Raw genomic sequence first — 18,483 nt, 5'->3', positions numbered from 1 at the left:
AGTAAGATCCAGCTTTTTGCAATGCCACTAAAAGTTAATCATGTTATAGATGATTGCTTGGGACAAGCTTTAGAAAGTTTGAAAAAAATCATGGAGACATTCATGAAAATTTGACCAAAGTTATGGAGGATGTTCAAATCGAAGTACGTGAAATGAATCAGCAGTTACAACAGTTGGAGAATAATCTTCATCATGTAGAGGGTGCTCGCAACCACATCGATCTTGTACTAGTACTCCCACAATAAACTTAGGGTGCTGGTCCTATTTATAAAGAAGAAAAGTACAGGTAAGATCCACGTCTTACAGAGCATCTGCGAAATCTTTGTATTTAGCTTGATCTTCCCACGTTTTACGAAGAACTTGAAGAGGAAAAATAAATCACGACTGAGCTCGAGATCCCAGTGTTCTACTTCAAGATGAGCAAAAATATTTGAAAACTTGGTTTACTAAAGAAAAAGTGCAACGAGAATGGTGCGACTTCATCATCAACGTTTGAAAAGACCTCTAAAAGATTTGAGTTTGATAAGCTCAAGGTCGAGATTCTCCCAACCTAGGGAGAATGATGCAAAGAGATTTGAAAAATTGAAATTTAGTGTTAATATTATTTTTATTTATTTATCATAGGAATATGAATTGTGCTTGAAAAAGTTGGGTGGGAATGGTTTTGTGTGTGACTTTTAGTAGGGCCAAAGTTATCACTCAGGAAGGCCTATCTTTTGGTTTAAGAAATAGCTTATATTTTAAGATAACTAAAAATTACCTTTTATTATCTTTTAGAAAGAGAAGATAACATGAGATTTCATTTTTTTTACCAATGTTAACCAAATTTTATTGATCAAAGAAAATTACAAAGGCAAAATTACATCATCAACAACCATAATAGCAGGACAAGTACCACCATATTTAGCCAATGAATCAAACACAAAATTCGTCTCTCGATAGACATGGACGAAAGAGATAGGGAGAAAATCCGTCAAATGAGGAATTTGTAGCCATAAAGACCTAAGTGCCCATGTTACCCTTTGTTCTCTCTTGCACCAGCTAATTACATCAATGAGCCTCCTTCAACAGTCAAAGAGGCACCCAAGTTTTTGGCAAGATTAATACTAAAACCTTGAAGGAGAGCAAGAAGCTCCGCATGGTTAGTAGTAATCTCTCCAGCTGGACTAGCAGAGGAAAAGATAAGCCCCCCCATTCCAATCTCTCACTACCCCACCAAAACCATCCAATCTAGGATTCTTAAAAGAACTACCATCAAAGTTAAATTTTAAGCCACCTTGAGAAGGTGGGGTCCACAAGGATCTCAGCCAGCATTTAACAAAGTTCATACAATAAAGATTATCTAAATTTAGAGCCACATCCACTTCGGTAATTTCCTGTCCCTCAGATGTAACAGACAACCAACACCAGATAGTATACTTAATGGCATTGAGAAGCCAATGAAAAGGTAAACAAACATGCTCAAAAGTTCTTCAATTATTCTCTTTCCACACTTCCCAAAGAATCATGGCTATAGTAATTTGTCACACCACCTTACCAGTCTTTCGAAGATTGGGAAAGGCGAGATTGGCAGACACACCGAAGACACTTTGAGTCATAGCTAAAGATACCCTCAATCGCACAAAAAACTAAGATCAAATCCTTGAGACGAAAGGGCAGTAAAAAAATAGATGAGCCCCTGATTCACCATCCTCCTTGTATATCAAGCAAATATTTGGTAAAATCCTCCCCCTCTTAGTAAGGTTATCCACAGTTAGAATCTTATTTGGGGCAGTCAGCCAAAGGAAAACCTGAACCTTATGAGGAATAGGTCACTTTCAAAAGGTAGCGACTTGAGGTAAAGACCAACTAACTCTATCATGGAAAAGAAGACGATAAATTGACTTTATCAAAAACATACCATCAAATTCAATGTCTCAAACCACTTCATCAACAACATTCCTATGAATAAACACCTGATTTAGCATCTCCATGAAGGTAGGTAGCTAGAGAAAGTATTTTCATTGACTCTATTATAGAGGAATTGAATGTTCCACACCACATCATTGCCCCTAAACTCAAACAGCTCTAAGACTTTGGCCTAAGGCTGCTCCATCCTATCATAAACTTCTGAAAGATCCAATTTTAATGGCCTATCCCCAAGCCATATTTTATTTGAAAATGAAATATGGCAACCATCACCAACAGATCATCTAATAGTTTTATAAAGCAACGGTTTACAGAGATAAATAGCCTGTCAAAAAACAAAACAGCTCTCGCTGCCACCACGTCCCCCAATCCACAAACCATACATATCCATGCCATACTTATGAGAAAGAATTTGATACCACAACCGACCACTGAGAGTAAAGCTACGCCACCACCATTTATAGAGCAAAGCTTGATTGACTAACCCCACTTTTCTATTGCCCAGTCCATCTTTGCTCTTAGGTGTGCAAACTCTATCCCACCGAAGGAGATGGTATTTCCTCGCCTCGTCACTCAAACCCCACAAAAAATCTCCCATCAATTTTTCTATTTTCTTAACAATAGAAGCTAGCATCTCCATAATTGATATTTGATAAATGGGTAAATTGGCCAAGCAAGAGCGTATAAGAGTTGCTCTCCCTCTAGAGATAAATATTTTGGTTTCTACATGTCCAATTTAACTTGAATTATTAGCAAAACGGTATCCCATACCGAAATGGGAACCCTACCAATAGACTTTGGAATACCCAGATAAGTAAAAGGAAAACAACCCACATTAAATCCCAAAGCACCAGCTAGTTCTTTTACCAAACCCTCAATGCAGTTAACGCCAATAGTAGAAGTCTTGTCAAAATTCACTTTTAGACCCCCATCTACCTCACAACAGCCTAAAGAATGAGCAACAATAAAAACGTGATCAATATTTGCTTAGCAAAATATAAGTGTGTTATCAGCGTATTAGAGATGAGACACGCTAAGCTCGTTAACCCCAACCTAGAAATCCGCAAAGCTACATGTGTTCTCCACGTTCTTGGTCAAGAGACTAAAACATTCAGCATAAACTGTAAAGCGAAAAGGGGACAATGGATCATCTTGGCGCAAACCTTTTGAAGCCATAAAAAAGCCTTTGGGCCACCATTGATAAGAATAGAGAAATTGGTCGATAACATACAACCATAAGTCCAACTCCTACTTATCCCCAAACCCTATTTTTTATTTATTCCTAATAAAATACCCCATTAAACTCTATCATAAGCCTTCTCCATATCCAATCTTATCACTACCCCTGGTAACCGACTTAACACCCTCAAGTGAATACCCTCTTGTGTCACCAACACGCTTTCCGTGATGAGGCAATTTTGAATGAAGGCTGATTGAGGACCATAAATAATTGAAGGGATAACCCCTTCTAGCCTCTTTGCCAAGATTTCGACAATAATTTTATACAAGCTCGTGAGAAGGTTAATAGGTATAATATCTAACAGACCTGCGAAAGTGGATTTTTTTAGAATCAAGGCAATGAAAGTCGAGTTTACCCCTTTAAAGAGCTCGCCCCTCAATAAAAAACCCCTAACCATTTCCAGGACTTCCATTTTGACCAAGTCCCAAAATTTCTAAATGAAAAATAAGGGAAAGCCATCTAGAACTAGGGCCTTATCAACCTGGGAATGAAAACACAGTTGTATCATCCCTAAAAGCTGTATCCAATTTTTGAAGAATTAAATGATCCCACAAAATCTATAAACCCCCAGCAGCCCCCACAACATCAGTACCCACAAAAGCAATTGCCCTTGAGCCCCAAATTTCCCTTACCCCCGAAACCGAGTGACTAGGAAGTTTAGTCTCTTGCAAAATGAAAATAGTTGGTCTAAACTTTTTATCTAGTAATAAAACATCAAGTTTTCTTTTGGGTCCCCAAGGCCCCTAACATTCTAAAAGAGACTAAACATTGAGAGGGATTAGAAGAAAAAGAACTTGGACCTTCAACACAGGGTCCGAAATAGATCTCTTTGAGCACCAATGCCTCCTTTAGAGCAGAAGAATCTAAAGAATCCGAAGAGGAAGAGGGGCTGCTACTCAACTCCACCACTGGAACATCCGCAGCAGCATCAGGCCGAGCTGGAAAGCCACCAAGAATAATACCCCTCACAGCGAGTGTGGCCGACGACCTTGAAGGCTTCAAAACACTTTTTAACTTTTGATTTTCCAGCATTCTTAACCGGGGTCTTCTGAGAACCAGCATCCACCAACGGAGCCTTGTTCTTGGACGCCTCAGCCATCTTCCTAGCTTTCTTCTCCTTAAGTTTAAGTAGATAACCCCCAAGGGGAACTTCAAATTCCATCCCCATGTCACTGGACATTCTAGCAATCTTGCTTTCTTCAACCTTATCATCTTCCATCACATCCAGATTAACAGTTTTCACAACAGGCAACAGTAGAGGGGGCTCTGCCACCAGCTGAACATTGAAAGGATCATGGTCGACCAACTCCACCAGAGCGCCCTGGGCGTCAAAAAAAATCATCCTGGTCCACCTCGTCCATCCAAAAAAGTTCTTCTGTAACAGCTTCGATAGGCACGACATCATCATCTGACTCTACATGAATCATCTGACTCTAGCAAGAGGCCCCAATCTATCAGCACATCTATAAGGCAGAACCCTCATTCTTTATTTGATGAGAATAAAACAGTAACCACAGGGCCTCTAAGTACTCTCGATGTCAGAAAATAACAACTTTATAAAGAAGAACCAGCACCTTACCAAACACAACATTTCGACCAGAAAGGCTCGTCAAACTATGGGTTTTCCAGTCTCAAGGAGGGAGAAGATTTTAGCGAGATATTGAGACGATCGATTCGAAAGGTAGCTGCCATGAAGGACAGCGGTGCACTTTCTAAGGAATCGTGCATACCTTACACGGACCACTTTAGAATGCCACATGGTTGTACAGCGCCATCTATCTCATCACTCGATTTTTTGGAACCAAATATCAAGAGTAGTCAACTCGCAGGACTACCCCAAATCATCAACCGATCTCTCGCAGCAAAATTTGAAGAGGGAGTAACCATCTTCCCCTTAATGGAAACTGACGCCTCCCATTTATAGGCTCAAATTTCACAGTTCTAACCAGTGGTTTAAAAAACGGATCGGTGTTACAGATCAGGCATCCCAAAAACCCGTTCAGATCGGTGAGGCGATTCGGATCGGGAATCGATCGAGTCGGTCGTATTAAGCTTTACAAAAAATCTAAAAAAATTATTAAAATTTATTATAAATGTTATTTTTAGGAATTCAATAAGAAACCAGGGTATTACATTATTAACTTTCATTTTTTTCATCAATATACGAATATTGAGATGTTCTTTCCCCTTATGAACTTACTTTAACCATTAAATTTACATCACACAATAGAAAAACCATGGAATTATCATGGATGAATTATATAATCATACATGGACTACAATAAAGAATGGTCTAAATTGATGAAAAAATGGCCAACAAAATCTCGAATTGGTGGAGAACCCTAATCATTTAAAAAAAAAACCAAAATATTACAATCTAACTAACTATAATCCAAAATTACTGAAATTGAAATTGTTGGTTTACATTTTATAATTATTTTATTATACAAATAATAACAAATTCAAAATGTCATATAATATCATCTAATGTAAAATATACTAGGGACAACTGTAAGATAAATAGTACATTGTATAATTTATAATGCAAATAAATTAATAAACAAAATAAAAATTTTGGTTATCAATGTAGAAATTATTAGAGCACGTACCAATTTTCGAACCTTTTATTTTTATTTTTTTACAAGAAATACTTGTTGTATTATCATTTATTTTTTTAACAAAAACTTTTTTTTCTTAACAATAAAGAATTGTTGTATTATGTTTTATTTATTTTTGACGAGAACCTTATATTTATTTTTTTGACAAGAACTGTTTGTTGTATTATCCTTTTTTTTTTAACAAGAACATTTTTTTTTTGTGACAAGAAATGCTTATTGAATTACCTTTTTTTTTTATAAGAATTTTTTTTTTTGGAGAAAATTTTTTTATTACCTTTTATGTTTTTGACAAAAACCTTTTATTTTTTTGACAAAAAAAAAAAATTTGGCAAAAAAAGAAATTGATAAAAAACCTTTCTTTTTTTTTTTGACAAAAATATTTTATTATTTTTTACAAAAACCTTTTATTTTTTTAATAAAAAAAAGGAAAAAAAGTTGCAAAAAGCGAACTCTATGTGGAGATTCGAACCACCAACCTCCATGCATCATATGACATTCTATAATACATTGTTGTTTCATGTTATTACATGTTCTCCACAATATCCCACATTGAAAAAGTGGGAGTAAACTCAAGCAAATAAATACTTCCTTGCGCATCTAAGGGATGGAACGTGTGAACCAATGTTGTAGCATGTACGAACGTGGTGAATTTGGTGTACCCCTAAGATACTCTAGGAAATCTAACATGCAGCGTACAAAAACCCACTTCTCCAAATCGGAACGAAGCACAAAAACCACTCTCCAACAATCTTCGCCTCCGATATGTAATCGAGGGACCAACCTCTCCAAAGCCAAAGAAGTCACTAGAGGGAGCTGGAAAGTAACTAACCACGCAAATCTTAATGCCCAAAAGACCATCCTTCCAAAGCTCTTGCTCAACCGAAACCGAAAGGGAGGACATCTCTACATCCTCCAAGTCTCATCTCTCAAATACTCCGAGCTCTGGTCTATATAATCATTGTACAAGTTTCTAGTTAAAAGGTGTACATTGCACGTCACAGCTGTGGTTCGAATCCCCCCGATTTAATGTTGCCCTCATTATATGTATAACCATACAATACTAGCAGCACACATGCCCTATGCGTTGAAATATGTGTGACGAGACCATCAAGTTGCCGGATCTCAATCTTTCTCATAATATATATCTCCTCTTTGAACACTAGTGTCTAAGATCCATATTTTATGTTCTATAGTCTCCTCTTCTTGAAACTCTCTCTCATTTTTAACACACGAGTCTATTTTGTAGTCTCCTCATCTAGAAATTGAAAAGTTGGACAATGTGATCTAGCACGGTGTAGATCCATATTTAATGTTCTATAGTCTCCTCTTCTTGAAACTCACTCTCTCTTTGAACACATGAGTCTATGATCTATATTTTATGGTTTGCAGTCTCCTCATCTAAAAATTGAAAAGTTGGACAATGTGATCTAGCACGGTGTATACAATTTTTAGTTGCTCTTTTTCTCACCAACTAGATCACTTATAATGGTCCAAGGAAAATAAAACTCGTTCGAAATAAATAAAAGTGGTTTCCTCTTGCTACCACAACTCATTTTATTGAATAAACGAAAATAACACCATGCTATGGGAATAAGAAAGACATAAAAAAGAAAATACTACGAAGCACAAAATAAAATATGTCGGAGATTACATCAACTGGACTTAATACACCCCACACACAGGATCAATTACCTATCTCGGATCTACCAAGTATGGGAAAGCTCAAGGCTTTACCACGCACAACTAGAGAACGTATAGAACTACTATGGACCAAGTACTAAGCCCGTAATGCCTTAAACTATGGGCATGCCCGCTTGTTATAAGACGACGTGGGGTGTGCCCCTCTAAGTCATTATGAAAGAGAGAAGATCTTAGAGAGAGAGAGAGAGATTCCCTATCTAGAGAGAGACTAGAGAGAAAAGAGAGATGTGCAGATAATATGGGGAGAGGGGACCCCTATTTATATATTTTTCATGGGCTAGGGTGTCCTTAGGGCCAGCCATCCTTATGCAGATTGACTCCAGACCATTGATCATAGGAGACTTGCAGGATGAGAAATCTGAGTCTTCCAATCATTAAATCAGTCATCATGATTCAAAGGAAAGTACTAGAACCTTATCTTTCGGCTTCCTAAACTTAATCCCATCAAATATTGAATTACGAAAAATATTCTTATTCATACTTAATTTTTCCATAATCTTCTCACAAAATATTTTGATTGAAATTGTGCCTTCTTCGTTTCAAATCATACCATAATTTTATAACTTGATTCTCAAGCTAAATTGATTCTTCCTTGAGTTGGGTGTGTCACCCTTGGTGGGTACATGTAGGCCCCACACAATTATATGATTAATTAATGGCAGGTTAAAGCTCATGGTTGGTCCCCATAATTTTAGTGATTTATAAAATTAATAGATTTTTAGATATTCAAAAATAAATTTTATTTACCCCTAAATATTAAAATATTAAAAATTCAATATCTCTTATTTTATATTTTTTTGTAAAAATAAACTATCCAGAGAAGCATAAAAATTTAAATAAACAGTCTAAAAATGATATAATATTAAAATAATTAAAACTAAATAAATTTGATGGGAATCAGATTTGACAATGTCCAGGATTTAGAGTATTGCCGGAGCAGTCCATTTTCTATTGTGGACTACAATCCACATTTGTTTTCTCAAACTAACCCAACGGTACCCAATGGGCCACCAAAGTTAGTCAACATACCAGGAGACACAATCCCAATCTATGAACTGTAGGGTCTCCCCTAGCGACGAACTAAGGTCACTTAGACCTGATACAACCATAACTCTATGGTGTATAGGGGTACTCTCTCACACATGTGCACATTTCACCTTGAAATGTGGTTCATTTTCCAATACAACTATCATTGGTTAGGTGCCCTGATCTCGCCCTCCGGGTTGGGATGACTTCGTGGCGTGGTCCCAGGTTCGCGTCGAGCCCGAGATGGAGACCGCTCTCTCGAGAACCATGTAAAGAGAACACGGGCAAGACTACCAACTGTTGTGAGAGGAATTTGGTCGTGAGGTGGGACTTACCTCATGTGGGTCTGTGACACGCTCGGGCAGCTCACGTGGGCGCTCTCTTAGATCACAAGGAATGCCCCCTGACTTGTGGCCGGTTCGGAATCACCTCCCTTGACATGTTTCTTCTCTCTTGTATCCACACACACACATTAGAGTACAGACAAGTGGGTCAGAATACCCCACCTTTTCTTTGGGTGAATGCACACAAGTGTGCATATTCAAAGGGAAAATGGAGAATGATGTCATTGAGTTCATGTCAATTGGACAGCCTTTCGGCATCTTCTGAACAAGGGACTGGAACAGCATTCCTTAAATAGAGAATAAGAAAAGGGGGGTGAGATGGAGAGAATGAGAGAGGGAAGAAAAGAAATAAGAGACTGAAAAAGAAGAGAATAGAGAGAGAAAAGATAAATGAAGACTAGTTTGGCTTTCACCTAGTTATTCAAAGAGAGAGGAAAAGTAAAGAGAGAAAAGAGACGAAGGCTAGTTTGGTTTTCACCTAGCACTTCAGAGAGAGAGAGAAAAGAAAGTAGAGAGGGAAAGGAGAGAATAAGACAAGAAGAAAAGAGAGAATGAGAGGGAGAAAAGAGAGACGAATGCTAGTTTGGTTTTCACCTAGCTCTTCAGAGAGAGAGAAAAAAGGATAAGGAAATTGAAAGAGAAGAGAAAAAGAAAAGAGAGAAAAGAATGAGAGAACAAAGAGGGTGAAGGTTACCTTGGCTTTCTCTAATCTTCCAAAGGGGGAGAAGACAGATGGTGAAATAAGAGAGAGAGGACGAGAGAGGAGAAGGAAAAGAGATAAGAAGAGAAGAGAGTGGAACAGAGAGAAGAAGAGAAGAGAGAGAAAGAAAGAGAAGAAACGAGAGAAAGACAAGAGGTGAGAGACATTGGGACAGCAACAAAGCCTATCATCCAAGTGATATGAGAGAAGAATAGGAGAGTCATAGTTTGGGACGGCAACAAAGCCTGTCATCCTAGTGATATGAGAGAAGAATGGAAGAGTCATAGTTTGGGACGGCAGCATTGCCTGTCGTCCTAGTGAGATGAGAAGAGTTGGGGACGATGAGTAAACCCTTCCGTCCCATGGGGAAGGAAGAGAAAGAAGAGAGTTTGGGACAGCTGGTTGACCCTGCCATCCCAGAGGGAAGGAGAGAGGAGATAGTTTGGGATGGCGGGTAAGAGTGTCGTCTCAGTGAGATGACAAAAGAAGAAGAAAGAAAAGGAAAGAAAGTTTGGGACGGTGGGTACGACTGCCATCCTAGTCAAGAGAGAGAAGGTAAGAGAGAGAAGAAGGAAAAATAAAGACGACAGCTAAGCCTACCACTCGGGAAGGGCTTTGGCTGCCGTCTCTATCAAGAAAGAGAAGGTAAGAGAGCGAAGGACATAGAAAGGAAAGAAGAAGATAGAGAAAGGAAAGAAGAAGAGAGAAAGGAAAGAAGAAGAAAGAGAAAGGAAAGAAGAAGAAGAGAGGAGAGAAAAAGAGAGAAGAAAGAGAAAAGGAAAGAAGAAGAAGAGAGGAGAGAGAAAGAGAGAAGAAAGAAGAGAGAGTTTGGGATGGTAGAAGACCATGTCGTCCCAGGGAAATGAGAGAAATGAGAGGAGAGAGAAAGAGAATAGAAAGAAAGGAGAGGAGAGAGAAAGATGGGAAGAAAGAAGATTACCTCAATTGGGCTCAGGAGTCCCAGCTAAATTTTTCTCTCTCCTCTCTTTCTCTTTCCAAGAAAAGCAAAACGTAACCCAAAACTTGAAGATAAGCCAAAATTTTTCAATTGATCATGGGGGTCCTTTACATGTTCTCATCTCGTGTATTTATAAAATTTCATTCTAAACATGGGTGGATTCTCAATAGTTGACCTAATTGACCAAAAATAATATTTAAATAAATTAACTAAAAATAAGAAAATAGGGGCAGAATGATGATTTTGTCCCTTGCCCACAATTCCTAAAATTTCAATTCAGTCCCTGCCATGGCCATGCATTTCTTGCAATATTTTGTGGCCCGTTCGGGGTCTTTCCGGCCTCTATCCGGCCAAAATATTATTGCTTTATTGATCGGCTAGAGGAGACGGTCGTTTTGATACCCATTTCGCGTCATGGATCAAGTTTTTGGGCCACGATCTCAATGTGTGAAAATTACGAGAAACATGCGATCTTTGATTCAAGATCACACTCGTTTCTAGCTGTTTTCCCACGATTTCTTTGCTGAGTTTTGACGAGCACGCCGCCATGAACATTTGGCAACGAACGTGGCTCTATTTGGTGCCCGAACGAACATTTTTTAAATTAAGCATTTTGGCCGAAATTTGGTCTCTGATGGCCAGAAGGTGCAGCACATTTATTTGTGTCATGCGGAAAATCCGACTGTCCATCACATGTGAGGTTCGGCTCAAATGAGGCCTCTGACCTCATGCTTGTAACGGGTCTGGTTTCGGCTCGATCCGACGTGCGAGCATCGTGATGTGGCCGCTCAATAAAGACACGCACTTGCTGAAATTCCGCAACCTTGCTTCAAATCACAATCTTCTCTTTAGGTTTTCTCTCAACTCGGGCCACATTGTGAGGAGTGCCATATATCTAATCGATCGGGACGACTAGACAAACATCCTCCCAAAATTTGGGTTCATTCCGATCCAGGACGAAGAACATACGAGTGAAAATTTGAGCCTAAAATAAAAAAATGCGGTTTCCATTAATGGAAACTGGTTCACTGAGGGTGCACCGTAATAGTATGTGACCTAACCACTTGGGTAATTTGGCTATAACTTGGTCTAGAGACGTCCGATCAAGCCAAAACTTGGTCCCTAGGGATTTTCGAACGTTTCGAATCCAAGGGAGGTGGTCCCATGATCGTTTGACGTACTGGTGATAGGGATTTAGTTATAAGGTCTATTTTCAATGGACTAAAGGCCAAATTTCAAAAACTGTTTTTACATCTGTACTACCTTAAACTCGTCAGATCACGACGAAACTTGGTAGGTGTTCTTAATAGACCAATAGCCACGTTTCTAAGCATTCTTAGGCCATTCTGAGACCTGTCAAAAATTTCACTTTGGATCAAGGCTTATTGATCTCGGCTCACATAGTCCACAGGTATTTTGGTACCTATGGACCTAAGTCACAAATTGCTCTCTCCTTATTCATATCGGGGATACAAGTGTTGAAAAATACAGTCAAACAGCTTTCCTTGCCAAATGTTGTGCTTCGAGAGAAACGAAAAGGACAACATTCGGAATCAAAACTGGTTCTTCGGCCTTAAAAAAAAACTTCCTGGCCACCGGAAGGGGTACTCGTGCGAAGCTACTTCCCGGAGGGGTGATCAAGGTGCTTTGACATCAAGGGGCCTTGTTTAAGGGCTATAGACCCAGACGTGGAGACTTTTTGGGGGAGAAGAGACTTTGAGCTACTGATGGGGGACCCCTCTGGGAAGGCCCATCATCCACGTCAGGAGATTGTGCTTTTAGTTCCAACAGCTGGGGGCCTTGCTTAATGGCTTGTAGACTCAGTTGGTCAGAATCCAGGATTGTCTGGCAGTCGGGGGTCTTGCTTAAGGGCTTTCTTCCCAATCAATTAGATTTTTGTGTCTTTTGGTGGGGGACCCCTCTGGGAAGGCCCATCATCCAAGTCAGAAACTTTTGTTTTGCTACTGGTGGGGAACCCCTTTGGGAAGGCCCATCATCCACATTGCGAGCTTTGCTTTGGATAGACAGCCAAGGAGCCCTTAGTGGGCATTGTTTGCTGATATATCATGTTTGCTTTAATAAGCAGGGTACCTCTTTAAGCCCCATCCTGCTGGGTCCAGTCGGAGGCTTTTTGTTGGCTGTCCTGAAAAGTCTAGGCCTTCGATCAAGGAGGGGTTTGGCGAGGTGGCCCCTTTGGGGTGTGGATCACTACGCCTAGTCAAGGGTGTCGGTGGCCGGCCTGAAATGTCTAAACTGAAACAGTAACCGAGAACCTTGAGTAGGCTTCACCCTAGTTAGCGGTGGCAGGTTTTGACCTAGTTTGACAGTTTCTTGCCTTTTGGAGCGTCTTTGGAGTGTCTTCGTGGATTTCTTATTTTTGTTTAACTTCTTGAGAATGGGGTCCTTTTAACACGGAACCCTGACTTGTCGTCTTAGTGATTCTTCTGACTTATGGGTCCTTTAATGAATGGACTTAGACTGTTGGAGTTTTCTTGAAGCTTTTCTTTTTGGGTCTCGATGGCTGGGCATTTTGGTACTGAGGATTTTCTTAAAGTGTCGATTGAAGCCTCCTATGGAGGCGAGCGCTGCATCAACCTGCTTATTGGTCCGAGCGCCCTTTCGGGTTTTCACTTGGACTGGGGGAAGCGGTGTCGTAAAGATGCTTTTCACCAACCTCCTTTTTATTGGGTTCTTTCACTCATGATCTCACGGTCATGTCCACCCTTTTTGCATTTTTGCTCATGGTGCCCTTTCGAGTTTTCACCTTGCCCGGTTTTTATTACAAAACGCTCTTACTCATGGTTTTGTGACCATGCCCATCCGTCATTTTTACTCATGGTGCCCTTTCAAGTTTCCACCATGCCCATTTTTATGTGGGGGTGCGTTTAAGGTCATGCCTCCGGGACTCGGGCTATGATTTAAGGTTATATAGCCTTGACCATTGTGTTAAGCAGTTTAACGTCATGCGGCTAGGACGTGTGCTACAATTTAAGGTCATATAACTTGGACCGTGGCGATACAGTTTAGGGTCATGCAGCATGGACTGTTGTGCGAAGCAATTTAACGTCATGCGGTCAAGATGTTCGTTATAGTTTAAGGTCGTATAACTTGGACCGTTGATATGCAGTTTAGGGTCTTACAGCACAGACCATTGTGCGAAGCAGTTTGGCTTCATGCGGCCAGGATGTGTTCTACAGTTTAGGGTCATGTAACTGGACCATTGTGCGAAGCAGGTTAAGGTCATGCGGCCAGGACATTCGCTTCAGTTTAAAGTCGTGTAACTGGACCTTTGTGCGAGGCAGCTTAATGTCATGTGGCTATGACATGCACTACAATTTAAGGCTGTATAACTTTGACCGTCGTTGTGCAATTTAGGGTCTTACAGCACGAACCCTTGTGCCAAGCAGTTTAACATCATGCGGCCAGGACGTATGCTATAGCTTAGGTCCGTGTAACTGGACTGTTGTGTGAAGCAATTTAACATCATGCAATCAGGATGTGCGCTTCATTTTACGGTCATGTAACTGGACCTTTGTGCGAAGTAATTTAACGTCATTCGGCCAAGATGTGTGCTACAGTTTAAGGTAGTATAACTTGGACCGTCACTGCGTAGTTTAGGGTCTTACAATAAGGACAGTTGTGCAAAGCAATTTAGCGTCATGCGGCCAGGATGTGTGCTACAGTTTAAGGTAGTGTAACTCGAGCATTGTGAGAAACAATTTAACATCATGAGGCCAAGACGTGCGCTACAGTTTAAGGTTGTGTAATTGAACCTTTGGCTCAGGTGATGAAGGTGGCCCAATGAGAGGTGGTGAGTGTAGGTGGACTCACTGGGGATTGTGAAGTGAATAAGACTTAATGGGGGGTCTGCAGATGATGGTCTAACTCACTGGGGATGAAATGGCCAAGACCATTTATAGGCAATGGGTTTAGATGATGAAGGTGACCCAATGAGCAATGGTGAGTGTCAGAAGACTCACTGAGGATTAGGGAACAAGTGTGACTCCCTGGTAGTTAAAATGGGTCCACACATGCGATGGGAGGTGTGAATGTGACTCCATGATGGTGAAACTGTGATGAGGGAAAACAGACCCAGAGCCATGAGTGAGACTTCACAGGGGAAGACAATGGGTTCCCTAAGGCTTTACTGGGGATAAAGTGTCATGAGGGGCTCGTGTGAAGGGATTTGAGCTGGCTTGGAGAAGGAGAACTGGAGCTTGGCAGCGTGCGAATGCTCGTGCGGCAGCCAGCAACTAGGGTTCACCTCAGGGATGGATGCTTGGGCCCACAACGAATGGGTGGGCACGTAGTGCACACGGTAGTCTGAGTGAGCGCGTGCGACAGTCTGGAGAAAGTGAACACGCACAACGGTCTGGGGAAGGCAAATGCACATGGCGTTTGGACGAGATCGGTGGTTGAATGTGCACACCAGATGGGGCAGAGAGTCACGCACGGCAATCTACGCATGGTGGGTTGGGTTGAAGGGAGATTTTTCAGGTTTGGGCTCGGGCGAATGTGATGTGTGTTAGTCGGTGCAGGGCCATACTGACGCAAGGCGGTGCGCTCAGAAATAAAGGTATCGTGTGTGATAGAGACGGAGTGATGTATACGACGAGCTTTCAACGCATGGAAGAGGGCATGGAGTGTTGGGGTGAATAGAGGTTAGAGGGAGAAGCTTGTTGTTTCACTCTTCTTCTTTAAACATACCCGTGAGCAGCCTTGCTACATCCTCCACATCCCCATGTAAGGACGCCTCCATCTTTCTTGCAGATCTTCGGTCATCGTCCTCAGGTTCTCGAGGTGATACCGGATCCACAAAGTAGTACTTCGCATCGGCATAATCCATCTCGGCAATGGGGAATGGTATTTTATCAGCATAAACCATGTACTGCCTCCCATCCCCGCTGTACTTAAAGTATTGATGAAGCATGGATGGAACCACCCCTTGTTCATGCATCCAAGAGCGACCGAGGAGGATGTTGTAAGAGGTGTCGATGTCGTAATCATGTAATTCACCGATCTTGAGACGGAGGTGAACAGTGTAGGTCGGCTTTTCTCTCGAATAATTGAACCACCCCTAAACTGTGATGTTCATCGGTGTGAGGTCATCAGATCTTAACCCTAGGCCGGGAAGAATTCTTCTCGGGATAAGATTAACTGCTAATCCTCCATCCAGCATAATTCGGCTGATGGGACACGCATGCAACTCACCGGTTACAAAGAGAGGCCAGTTATGGAACTTTTCACCCAACTGAAGATCGTCATCTGAGAAGGTGACAAACAAATAGTTATTTAGGATTGCAGAGTCCACTTTAATGGGTTCTACTTCAGTCTCATATACCTTGGGGTAGAAGAGAGCTTGGACGAGGGCCATGCGGTAGTCTCTCCAGAGCATAAGGGCGTCATAGACGCTGAGAAGGGCAGGAAGCTTCCTCAGGTGCCCAACCATGTCATACTTGACCTTGTCATCGTCAACCCTTTGAACTCCTAGACTCGCCATGGGTTTGGGTGGTATGGAAGGTTGTGGGGTAGGCTCAGGTGGTGGAAAGCTATTCTGGGGTATTAGTTGACTTTGTTGTACAACCGATATAGATTGGAGAGGTTGTATGGAATGGGTAAGCAATGGTTGCGCAACTGGATTTGGTGCCTATTGGCCAAGTAGTGCGGCCGAATCTAATGTGGATTTGTTAGATTGGGTACTAAGGGTATGTTTTGGCAGAGTGGAGGTTGATGAAGGTTGAGGATCTGAAGATGGCTTGGTGTATGGAACCAATGGTGGTCCTGGGTATTTGAGGAGTGGTGGTGGATTGGTTGGGGTATTTGGGTATGGGATGAGTGGCAAACCAGGATACTACAAGGGTCTTGGTTTCTGCATGAGCGGTTGTAACCTCCTGCTTGACCTTAGAGCGATTTTCTCAGTGTTGGTCATTGGTTTAGAGAGTTGCACAGCACCATATGACATGCTTCATGAGAGTGGAAGCTCTGCCTGCTCGACTCTCTTAGTAGTTGTTCAAAATTGGGCTCAAGAGGCCGTTGGGATTTCTCGAGCTTAGGGTTCCTGTGTTGCTCGATAAGCTTCTCAGTAATGGGAGGAGACTTCTTATTGACTCTAGAAACCAAGGCATCGGTGACTGTCAGGAACCCAGCGGCTTGGGCCACCATCTTTTTCAGCTGTTTTTTATGCCGCCTGCTAATGTTGCAGCTTTTTAGTTCTTGTCAAGAGCCTCAAAATCTGGGCATTCAAAAGTTAGACTTGCAAAAGACATGTTAGAAGAAGAAGAAGCAGAAGAATAAGAAGGGGAAGAAGGGAGAGAGCTTTTAGGGTCATCACTTGAGTTGGACCGAACCATGCAACTTTTAACGTCGTCACTAGACTTAGACATGCACAAGGGATCTTTAAGGTCTTTACCCTGCTTGGACGATTGAGGGGTGCTTTTAATGTCGTCACCCTTGTCGGACGTATTGGGAACCTGAGCAAAGGAATGCTTAGGAATTCCCTCTTCACCGGGTTGCAAGCCTTGGTCATCGGAAGCCACTGACTCGAGGAAGAAATCCCACAATGTCGTTAATGGAGGAATGGGATCGAGGAATTCTACCTCAGTTGGGGGCTAAAGGGTTCTCCTCCTTCGACGAGCAGTCCTCGATACTCATCTTCTCTTACGCCTTTCCTTGGCTGACATAGGCTCACCGGTTTCACGAAGCTTTGGAGCTTGCCTTGTTTGAGGAACCGCCTCCCTTCTCATGGATTTCATCCTACTCCGCCCTCAATAGATTTGCCATGATTGGGAAGTGGAGGGTTTGCCTGCACCGGAAAATCCAAGCAGTGCGCCGTCACAGGAGGTCTGCATCTGAGTGACCTCTTATGTTGGCGACTCAAGCTTGAGCATCATTTTCTAGGATGTGAGTGGTGAAGTACCCTCCTCACATTTTCTCTGTTACTAAGGCTTGGAAGGCGGAGCACATATTCAGATCATGGCCATGTATATGGTGGTACGGGCACCAGAGATGCTCTGTCCCTTGAGCAATGCATCTGGGCTGTCTCGATGGCCGGTTCATCAAGATAATCCTTTTACTTGTCTTCTTCTTGAACCCTCACCATGTGGGATGCCTCAGCTGCCCCAAATGCTTTCTTAAGACTGTCAAGCTGTATTTGCCCCTTTTGTATCAAGGCCTCAATGTGGCCTTTGAGAGTGAAGCACTCTTGAACAGGGTACCCCAACATTCTGTGATAGGCGCAGTAATTCCTGCCGGTGACAAGATCAGCTTCCTCTGGCTTTTTCATCTAAGGCAAGGTGAGCATTTGTTGTTCCAGCAACATCCAAAGTAGGGTCGGGACCCACTCTTTATCGAAGTTATAAACCTTGTTTCTCTTCTCTACCCAATAGTCCTTTCCAAAAAGGTTCGGAGGTGGAGGCACCTTATTGTAGGACTGGGGTTATTGCTGACTTGCCTGAGGTGTCCCTTGAGTATTTGTGGGATTCACCCTTTTGGAGAAATCCAGGGTTTGGGGTGAGGCCTTGGGATCAGATACGGTGACAGCGGCGCTGATCATCCCTCTGCTGATTGCCCCGAGAATTGGGGCAGGCATTACCAGAGTTTCAGTTGTTTCCCTCATTTGATGATTGTACTTGGGGCCCGCCATGATGCTTAAAGAGGCTTTCAATGCGGACTGCTTTAGAGATCAGATCCAATATAGAAAGTAGGGTTTGAAGACTCGACATGCAGGGAGATCTTCAGCTACATGTTTCATACACATGTCTGAACAACATCAATCTCAAGCATAGGGGTGGTCTGGTGCACTGCCAGATCTCTCCATCTTGAAATGAATTGATCGCCCGGCTCATCCGAGTGTTGGGTCATCGAGGGAAGCCGGGCATACCACTTGAATGCTGGCCCATCAAGAGTTTCAACAAACTGACTGAGGAGGAGTCTCCCATCAATATCTTTCTCTTTACATGCCAAAATAAAGTGAGCGATATGCTAGTGAG

The sequence above is a fragment of the Amborella trichopoda genome, chromosome 2 (assembly GCF_054954075.1).
Source record: "Amborella trichopoda isolate Santa Cruz 75 chromosome 2, AtrichopodaSantaCruz75HAP2 v2.0, whole genome shotgun sequence".
Taxonomy (NCBI): Eukaryota; Viridiplantae; Streptophyta; class Magnoliopsida; order Amborellales; family Amborellaceae; genus Amborella; species Amborella trichopoda.
This window is presented reverse-complemented; position numbering follows the sequence as displayed.